The following is a 9985-nucleotide window of genomic DNA, read 5'->3' as shown; positions in this document are numbered from 1 at the left end:
GTGGTTCACGCCTGTAATCCAAGCACTTTGGAGGCCAAGGCGGGCGGATCACCTGAGATCAGGAATTCAGGAACAGCCTGACCAACATGGTGAAACCCTATCTTTTAAAAAAAAAAAAAAGAGAAGGAGTCTTGCTGTATCACAAAGGCTGGAGTGCAGTGGCACCACCTCTGCTTGCTGCTACCTCCACCTCCCAGGTTCAAATGATTTTCTTGCCTCAGTCTCCTGAATAGTTGGGACTACAGGCACACACCACCACGCCCGGCTAATTTTTTGTATTTTTAATAGAGATGGGGTTTCACCGTGTTAGCCAAGATGGTCTCCATCTCCTGACCTCGTGGTCTGCCCACCTAGGCCTCTCAAATTGCTGGTATTACAGGCAAGAGCCACTGCGCCCAGTCAAGGAACTAAATTTTTAATTTAATTTTAAGTAAACTAAATTTTAAGACTGATAATTCAGTATTGAAAACTCAAGTATGTTTAAAACTTGGATATAAAAATCTACCTTTTTATCTTAAACGTCATTAAATCTTAATGCAGATCAAGCTTTTCCAATGAAAATTTTATGTCTGAATTGCAGTGAGCTGGGACAGCACATTTTAGATATATCGGGTTAAATAAAATATCATTCAAATTTGTTTTATCTGTTTCTTTTTACTTAGTTGAAATGTGGCTTCTAGAATAACTAAAATTACCCATGTGGCTCACTTTATCTTCCTATTGGACATGCTTCTCTAGAGAGATATAATATCCTTTTCCTCATTGTATCTATTATTATGGTGAAATATATTAATGTATTTTCTAATAAAATTTTTTTGGGATTTCTGGCATAACCACCACCTGGTTATGGCATTCTGGATTCTTTACCATAATTCCTTCTTCATTATTTAGCTCCTTTTGTCTTAGTATTCATATATAATGTTGGTCTTTAGTTTTATTGGGCTGTGATCATACATCTGGGAGCTGTTCTTGCCCAGTATTGAAATTGTCTAAATAACATGGAAGATATTGTTCTTTGGGCTTGGCATGGTGGCTCACACACTGGGAGGCCGAGGCGGGTGGATCACTTGTGGTCAGGAGTTCAAGACCAGCCTGGCCAATGTGGTGAAACCCTGGCTCTACTAAAAATAAAAAAAATTAGCTGGGTGGGGTGGTGGGCACCTGTAATCTCAGCTACTTCGGAGGCTGAGGCAGGAGAATTGCTCGAACCTGAGAGGTAGAGGCCAAAATCATGCCATTGCACTCCAGCCTGGGTGATAGAGCAAGACTCTGTCCTAAAAAAAAATCTTGTTTTCCAATTATTTGTTGCTAGTATCATCTTTGTATACAAGTCTTAACACTTGCAGATAAAGATAGATTTACTTCCTCTTCTCCAGTCTTTATTTTTAAAATTTAATTTTCTTGGCTTATTACATTAGCTAGGACCATCAATAAAATGTTGACCAGAAACTCTAATAAGTGACATTCTTTTCTTATTTTGAAAAATCAAGAGAAATGTTAAAAATTTAATAATCAATTATTAACAGGGAATTTTGAAGATATACTTTATTTGATTTAAGTTCCTTTAGGCCAGGCACAGTGGCTCACGGCTGTAATCCCAGCACTTTGGGAAGCAGAGGTGGGCAGATCACGACGTCAAGAGATCGAGACCAGCCTGGCCAACATGGTGAAACCCCATCTCTACTGAAAATACAAAAATTAGCTGGGCATAGTGGTGCACGCCTATAGTCCCAACTACTCAGGAGGCTGAGGCAGGAGAATTGTTTGAATCTGGGACACAGAATTTGCAGTGAGCCGAGGTCATGCCACTGCACTCCAGCCCAGTAACAAAGTGACACTCCGTCTCAAAAAAAAAAGTTCATTTATATTTGTTTTGAATTTCTATCATTAAAAAGTGTCCAATTTTATTAAATCATTTTTCTCATCTATTGAGATTCTCACATTGGTTTTTCCCCTTTATTTTGTTAATGGCATGAATTACATAAATTGGTTTTCAAATGTCCATTTAACCATACCACCTTGTATATTTGTTAGAAATATTCATCTGTGATGATCTTTTCCTCTACTTTACCACTTCCCAAACAACATGAGAATCTCGCAACAGTATTATCTCATTTATTCCTTCACAGTTTTTGTGTCATTGGAGCCAAATATTCTCCCTTTTACTGGTTATAAAGCTTATAAACATTGTTATTAGTGTTCCTTCTGAGCAATAATTTTTATAAAAACTTTATTTTTAGAACATTTTTAAGTTTACAGAAAATTGAAAAGATAGTAGAGAGTTCCCTTATGCACCTCACTGTTTCCACTCTCATTAACCTGCTACTCTAGAATGGCACATTTGTTACAATTAATGAATCAACATGGATCCATTACCATTAACAAAGTCTGTCACTTATTCTGATTTCCTTACTTTTACCTAATACCCTTTTTATGTTCCCATTCAGAATACCACATTGCATTTACTTGTCATATCTTTTTTTTTTTTTTTGAGATGGAGTCTCACTCTGTCTCCAGGCTGGAGTGCTCACTGCAACCTCCACCTCCCAGGTTCAAGCAATTCTCTTGCCTCAGTCTCCCAAGTAGCTGGGACTACAGACACACACCACCACTCCCAGCTAATTTTTTTTTTATTTATTTTTAGTAGAGACAGGGTTTCACCATGTTGGCCAGGATGGTCTTGATCTCCTGACCTTGTGATCCGCCCACCTCCGCCTCCCAAAGTGTTGGGATTACAGGCATGAGCCACCGCGCCAGGCCACTTGTCATATCTCTCTATGCTGCTATGGCTGTGTTGGTTTCTCAGACTTTCCTTGTTTTCAATGACCTTCAGGGTTTTAAGGAGTACTGTTCAGGTATTTTGTGGATGTCCATCTACTGAAATTGTTCTGGTTTTTTTCTCATGATTGGATGGTGGTTACGGATTTTTGGGAGGAAGACCACAGAGGTCTGTTGTATGTTTTTTTGCAGGACTCCCCCTCTAAGTGGAATCTGTCTCTCAGGCAGAGTGAGATTGTGAGAGATTTTTACTACTCCTTTCTAGCTTAATCCGGTAGACTCGTCCTGTGATCTAGCAATCAGGAAATGGAAAACCTGCCTTTCATTTGGTTCCACTCTAGGTCTCAACCCCTTAAGCCAATTTATATGGCCACAAAAACGCTGCTTCTGTTTTTTTTCCTTCAGCAGTTTCCTCTGCCTAGGCCAGTCCTAGTTCTCAGCCTGTGCCCAGCCTTGATGACTACCCACCAGTGAAGAAAATATGGACACTCTCAGCTCACAATAAAGTGGTCTGATCCTCTTTAGAATTTAATTTCATTCCATTTTTCTTTCTAATATTCACAGCTTTCCAATGCCTAGAAGCAGATTGACTGGATTAAAATCTGACTCTTAAATTTATCAGCAGTGTGACCTCTGCAAATCATTTAACCCTTTTGTGATTTAGAGTTTTCAACTATAAGATAATATAACCATAGCACCTACTTGCTACAGTTGTGGCAGTTAGTGTATGTAGAGCATTTAGGACTGTGCAAGCTCTGTAGGTATGAGACATGGTGGGAATGATGACAGAACCCTCTCCTTGCTTCTGAGAGGCCAACCCATGGCAGTTCTATGATGATGCTGCCCCACAGCTGGAGCTCCGAAACGCTCACTATTTTCTTACAAAGTGTTGCAGCATTTTCAATTTTCACATGCTATGGTTTGAATGTCCCCTCCAGAACTCATGTTGAAATTTAATTGCCACGTGATAGCATTAAGAAATGGGACCAGCTGGGCGTGGTGGCTCACGCTTGTAATTCCAACACTTTGGGAGTCCAAGGCAGGCAGATCATCTGAGGTTGGGAGTTCAAGACCAGCCTGACCAACATGGAGAAATCCCGTCTCTACCATTAAAAAAATACAAAATTAGCCAGGCGTGATGGCGCATGCCTGTAGTCCCACCTACTCAGGAGGCTGGGGCAAAAGAATCACTTGAACCTGGGAAGCGGAGGTTGCAGTGAGCCGAGATTGCACCATTGTACCCTAGCCTGGGAAATAAGAGTGAAACTCCATCTAAAAACAAAAAAGAAATGGGACCTTAAAGAGATGATTAGGTCATAGGGGCTCTGCTCTCATGAAAGAATTAAAGTTATTATCTCAGAAATGGGAGATTCATAAGTTGGGGAGTTCAGCCCCCTGTTTCTCCCTCTCTCCCAGGGTCTCTCACCACATGATGCCCTCCCTTGCCAGATGCAGCTTTTAATCTTGGACATCCCAGCTTCTGTGAGCCAAATAAATCTCTTTCTAAAAATAGAATTACCCAGTCTGTGTATTCTGTTTTAGCAGCAGAAAATGAACAGGGTGTTTGAGCTTGAGTATCACTGCACCTAGGACCCTGACCCAGGCTTCTCTAGCTCCACCCTCCTGCGCAGTTGCTGAGTACAGTTCTCTCTACGGGGTTCCACTGTCCCTTCAACAATCTGGCTTCTACCAAAGGCTACCCAAATTCATTCAACAAATATACTCATGTGTGAACTCTAGGGATTAAAAAGCTCAAATCGTTTGCTAGGTGTCTCCCTAGCCACTGTCAAATCCCTGGATGCAAATGTTTATCCTGGAGACAGGACACTGGCCAACTTTACCATCTTGAAGCCACATTCCAAATGGAAACTGGAGGTCGGGTCATATCCTCCAGCTTCCACTGAACTAATACACCCTGTTGCAAAAGAATGTGCTTACTCAGTCTATCGACTTTGCTTTGGGTTCAGGATGTTACATAGCATACTGGTGAGGTGTTAGAGCAAAAAGAAGTGACAACTTAGATATGAGAAACCCTCTGAGAGGGATTCTTCTGAAGAGGGATTCTTCCGTAGCTCTACAATTATTAGGGCCTCAGGTCGAAGAGTCAAGTGAGTTGAAAGCACTTAGAGCAGTGATAGGCACATAGTTAAGAGCTATGAAAATCTAGTTATTTTTATCTCTGTTTTTGGCATCACTGCCCCTTGCCCTGCCACCATGGGAATGTGGGCCCATCCCAGCACAGCCTCTTCCCTCCTACTGCCAAGGCTGCTTTAGTTCCACACCTGAGTCAGGCACCAGTCATGTAGTCATGTTCAGAGAACATACTTTCAACCCCCAGCCCCATGGCAGCCATTAGGATAGTTCACAAATACTCCATTTTGCCTTCTTCAGGGACCTGGTAGAGTTATAATTCCTCATGTCTTTTGTAGTCCCATGTGGGCAGGCAACTCTCTTGACCAAAAACACCTGGTGGGAGTCACTTGTGTTGCATCCTTCTGGACGGAAGTTTTTTTTTTTTTTTTTTTTTTTTTTGAGATGGAGTTTTGCTCCTACTGCCCAGGCTGGAGTGTAATCGCGCCATCTTGGCTCACCACCACCCGCAACCTCCACCTTCCTTCAAGCAATTCTCCTGCCTCAGCCTCCTGAGTAGCTTGGATTTATAGGCGCATGCCACCACGTCCAGCTCATTTTGTATTTTTAGTAGAGACAGGGTTTTGCCAAGTAGGTCAGGCTGGTCTTGAACTCCTGACCTCAGGTGATCTGCCTGCCTTGGCTTCCCAAAGTGCTGGGATTACAGACGTGAGCCACCATGGCCGGCCCCACCATATGTGAGTTGCCACAGCCCCTTACCACTGCTTCAGTGATTGTGAACTTGTGTCCAGCTGGAGCCTCCATCAGCCTGGGATCCCGAGAGATGGCACTGAGCTCAGCCCCAACTGACCTGCGCTGATGTGTAGTGTCAGGGAAAACAAACCTTTAGTGTAGGAGGTCCCTGGGATTTAGGGGTTATTCCTGCAGCGTCATGAGCCTGCCAGGAATGACACACCCCTAATGAGGCGTGAATGAAATGTGATAGGCTTGAATTAAATCCCACACACTGGGATTGAGAAAGGTAGAGACTCAAACTAATGTTTATCCTTCACATCTCACCAAAGTATAGGTCCCTGTCTCATCTCAGACATATGTGAATATATCCCTGTCCTCGGGGAGCCTTCTACCCACCCATTACAGCACTTCCACATAGGTAGGTGGTTGTTGCCTATCTGATTCTCTTCTGTAACTATGAGTTCCCAGAAGGCAGCAATGATATATTTTTACCCAACCATTCAATTAACTTTTTTTTTGAGGTGGAGTCTCAATCTGTCACCCAGGCTGGAGTGCAGTGGTATGATCCTGGCTCACTGCAACCTCCACCTCCTGGGTTCAAGTGATTCTCCTGCCTCAGCCTCCTGAGTAGCTCAGCTGGGATTACAGGGCTGCACCACCACATTTGGCTGATTTTTTATATTTTGGGGTAGAGATGGGGTTTCACCATGTTGGCCAGGCTGGTCTTGAACTCCTGACCTCAAGTGATCTGCCTGCCTCAGCCTCCCAAGTGCTAGGATTACAGGTGTGAGCCACTGCACTCGGCCCCAATGAACTTTTCAAGTTTCTTTCTTTTCTTTTTCTTTTTTTGAAGAAAAAAAAAGGAGTGAAAGAGAGGAAGAAAGAGGAAGAAAAAGAGGGAGAGAAAACGGGAATGCAGCTTTATTCTAAAAATGGGTATTAATAATGGCCGATCAATATTTTGTGTATTTAAGGTGGAGAATGTATATTTTGTGTATTTAAAATGGAGAGCTCTATAAATATTTATTGAGTTTACTTGTTCCGGATCTGAGTTCAAGTCCTGGATACCTTATTAATTTTCTGTCTTGTTGAGTCTAAATCTCTTTATGGGTCTTATGTATCTGGGTGTTAGGATCATTAGCTCTTATTTTTGCATTGATCCTTTTACCACTATATCTTTGTTGCTTTGAAATCTATTTTATCAGATGCGAGAATTGCAACTCCTGCTTTTTATTTATTTATTTATTTATTTTTTCTCTCCATTTGGTTGGTAAATCTTTCTCCATCCCTTTGTTTTAAGACTTTGTGTATCCTTAGATGTGAAATGGGTCTGGATGTAGCATACTGTTAGGTTTTGGCTGTATCTTTTGATTGGGGGATTTAGTCGACTTAAATTTAGGGTTACTGCCATTTGATGTTAACTGGCTATTTTATCCATTCGTTGATCCAAATTCTTCTTCATGTTGATGCTTGTTGATGTTGATGCTCTTTACTTTTTGGTATATTTTTATAAAGGCTAATACTGGTTGTTCCTTTCTATGTATAATGCTTCTTTCAGAAGCTCTTGTAAAGCCAGCCTGGTGGTAAAATCTCTGAGTACTTACTTGTTCATAAAAGATTTTATTTTTCCTTCAATTGTGAAGCTTAGTTTGGCAGGATATGAAATTCTGGGCTGAAAGTTCTATTCTTTAAGGATGTTGAATATCGGCCCCCACTCTCTTCTGGCTTGTAGGGTTTCTGCTGAGAGATCTGCTGTAAGTCTAATAGGCTTCCCTTTGTGGGTAAACTGACCTTTCTCTCTGGCTGCCCTTAGTATTTTCTCCTTCGTTTCAACCCTGGTGAATCTAACGATTATGCGCCTTGGGGTTGCTCTTCTTGAGGAATATCTTTGTGGTGTTCTCTGTATTACCTGGGGTTGAATATTGTGCTGCTTTGCTATATTCGGAAAGTTTTCCTGGATAATATCCTGAAGAGTATTTTCCAGCTTGGATTCATTCTCTCCATCGTATTCAAGTACATCTATCAAACGTAAATTTGGTCTTTTCACATAGTCCCTTATTTCTTGGAGACTTTGCTCGTTCCTTTTTATCCTTTTTTCTCTATTCTTGTCTTCTCGTTTTATTTCATTAAGTAGGTCTTCAACCTCTGATATCCTTTCTTCTGCTTGATCAATTTGGCTATTCAAACTTGTGCATATTTCGCTAAGTTTTCGTGTTGTGTTTTTCAACTCCATTAGTTCATTTATATTCCTCTCTATATTGTCTATTCTTGTTAGTATTTCATCAAACCTTTTTTCAAGCTTCTTAGTTTCTTTACGTTGGGTTAGAACAAGTTCTTTCAACTCCCAGAAGTTTCTTATCATCCACCTTCTGAAGCCTACTTCTGTTAATGGCACACAGTCCTTTTCCATCAGGGCCTGTTCCGTTGCTGACGAGGAACTGTAATCCCCTGTAGAGGGAGAGGGGTTCTGATTTTGGGTATTCTTAGCCTTTTTAGGCTGGTTTCTTCCCTTTGTTATAAATTTATCCATCTGTCGTCTTTACAATTACCGAAAATAAGAAACTTTTCAAGTTTCTTAACAGGTTTGTGCCTCAGTTTCCTCATCTATCAAACAAATAATAATCATAGTTAGCTCAGAGTTGCAGTGAGAATTTGATTGAATAAATGGACCAATACATTTGAATGGTAGTTAAATCACTATTAGGACTGTGCCTGCCACATAAACCACACTATGTGTTAACTTTTATATCATTTCTGTTTGAAGGACTCTTGATTCCTGAGTTGTCTATGTGAACTATTGCACACTTCATGGTCCCAACACTGTGCCTTATGGCTGAAGCAGCTGTGATTCAAGAGATAAACGAGCCAAGAATGAATGGTGCCAGGATATCCTGCTTGGGGAACCTGATGGGCGTTATGCCTTCAGCCAAGGAAAAGAAAGTAAGAGGAACACAGATTTAAGGAGGATACTGAATTGACTTTGGATGTTGAGCGTTAGGTGCCTGCAGGTCATCTAGGTGGAGATGACTGCTAGGCATTCAGGCGGGTGGACTGGGAAGTAAGCAGAGAGACGGGGTGTGGGGGGAGCAGATGTTGACACATGTGTCGTCAGCATCCACATGGCGGGTAAAGTCTTGGGATTTGAGGGACAAGGACTGAGGACAGATCCCATGGGAAGCACCTACAGTCAGAGAGGTGGGAGGAACAAAAATGAGCCTGCTCCTCGGATGGCAGAGATAACATATACTGTTAACTCAGAATAAAAAGGAAGACATGGACTTTCGAGTGTTCTGGGAATTGCATAAAGTCAAAGTTCTCTCCCCATAATCTCGGAGTGCAAGTGTGAAGAGATTCTCTACAACACGGGAGTGAACACAAGTTTCTCTGCACTTTCCACACCACATGCACTGAGGCCAGGGTTGTGCCCGTGCTGACCTCAGGCTTGGGAGGCACATGAAATGTTCAGAGCTAAAGAACAGTTTTCTCCCTTCACCCCTCCCAACCGTTCTAAATGAAGAAGCATTATAGCCATGCATAACGTCTTTTCTCACTAAAGTTTAATCCTAACCTGCAGTAAGTCATACTGAACACACACGAATGCTGTAAAAGAGGACTAGGTCTTCATGCCTTCCAGACGACGACAGTTTGCTCCGAGCCCCACTAGATGGCACTGCTGATCCGTGCAGCCGGAGAAACAAAGCATGGCTTCCTGCATGGAACCGGAGTGATTCTATTACTTCATCTGTCTTTGGTAATAATCTGTCACTCCCCAAGAACATTATCTCCAGATGCAATTTCTTATTCTGTATTCCATGTGGCATGCTTAGAACCTGCTCACCCGCCAAACCCTGTCCCCCACCTTGGGTCCTTTGCACATGGCTGGCCCCGCCATATGTGAGTTGCCACAGCCCCTTATCATTGCTTCAGCGATTGTGAACTTGTGTCCAGCTGGAGCCTCCATCAGCCTGGGATCCCGAGAGATGGCACTGAGCTCAGCCCCAACTGACCTGCGCTGATGTGTAGTGTCAGTGAAAACAAACCTTTAGTGTATGAGGTCCCTGGGATTTAGGGGTTATTCCTGCAGCGTATGAGCCTGCCATGAATGACACACCCCTAATGAGGCTTGAATGAAATGTGATAGGCTTGAATTAAATCCCACACACTGGGATTGAGAAAGGTAGAGACTCAAACTAATGTTTATCCTTCACATCTCACCAAAGTACAGGTTTTGGGCAAAAGAGCTCCTCTTCCGTTTCAGTGGTAGCCGCCTAGAATTCCCTTTCCCTCCTTCTTTTCCTTCTGCCTCCCTCTTCCTCACAGCCCTCCTGCTGTCCTAAAATAGCCAGAGCCCGTGACCCCATCACTTCTCCTCCTGGGTCCC

The sequence above is a fragment of the Callithrix jacchus genome, chromosome 13 (genome assembly GCF_049354715.1).
Source record: "Callithrix jacchus isolate 240 chromosome 13, calJac240_pri, whole genome shotgun sequence".
NCBI classification, from domain to species: domain Eukaryota; kingdom Metazoa; phylum Chordata; class Mammalia; order Primates; family Cebidae; genus Callithrix; species Callithrix jacchus.
Note: the sequence above shows the minus strand (reverse complement) of the source record.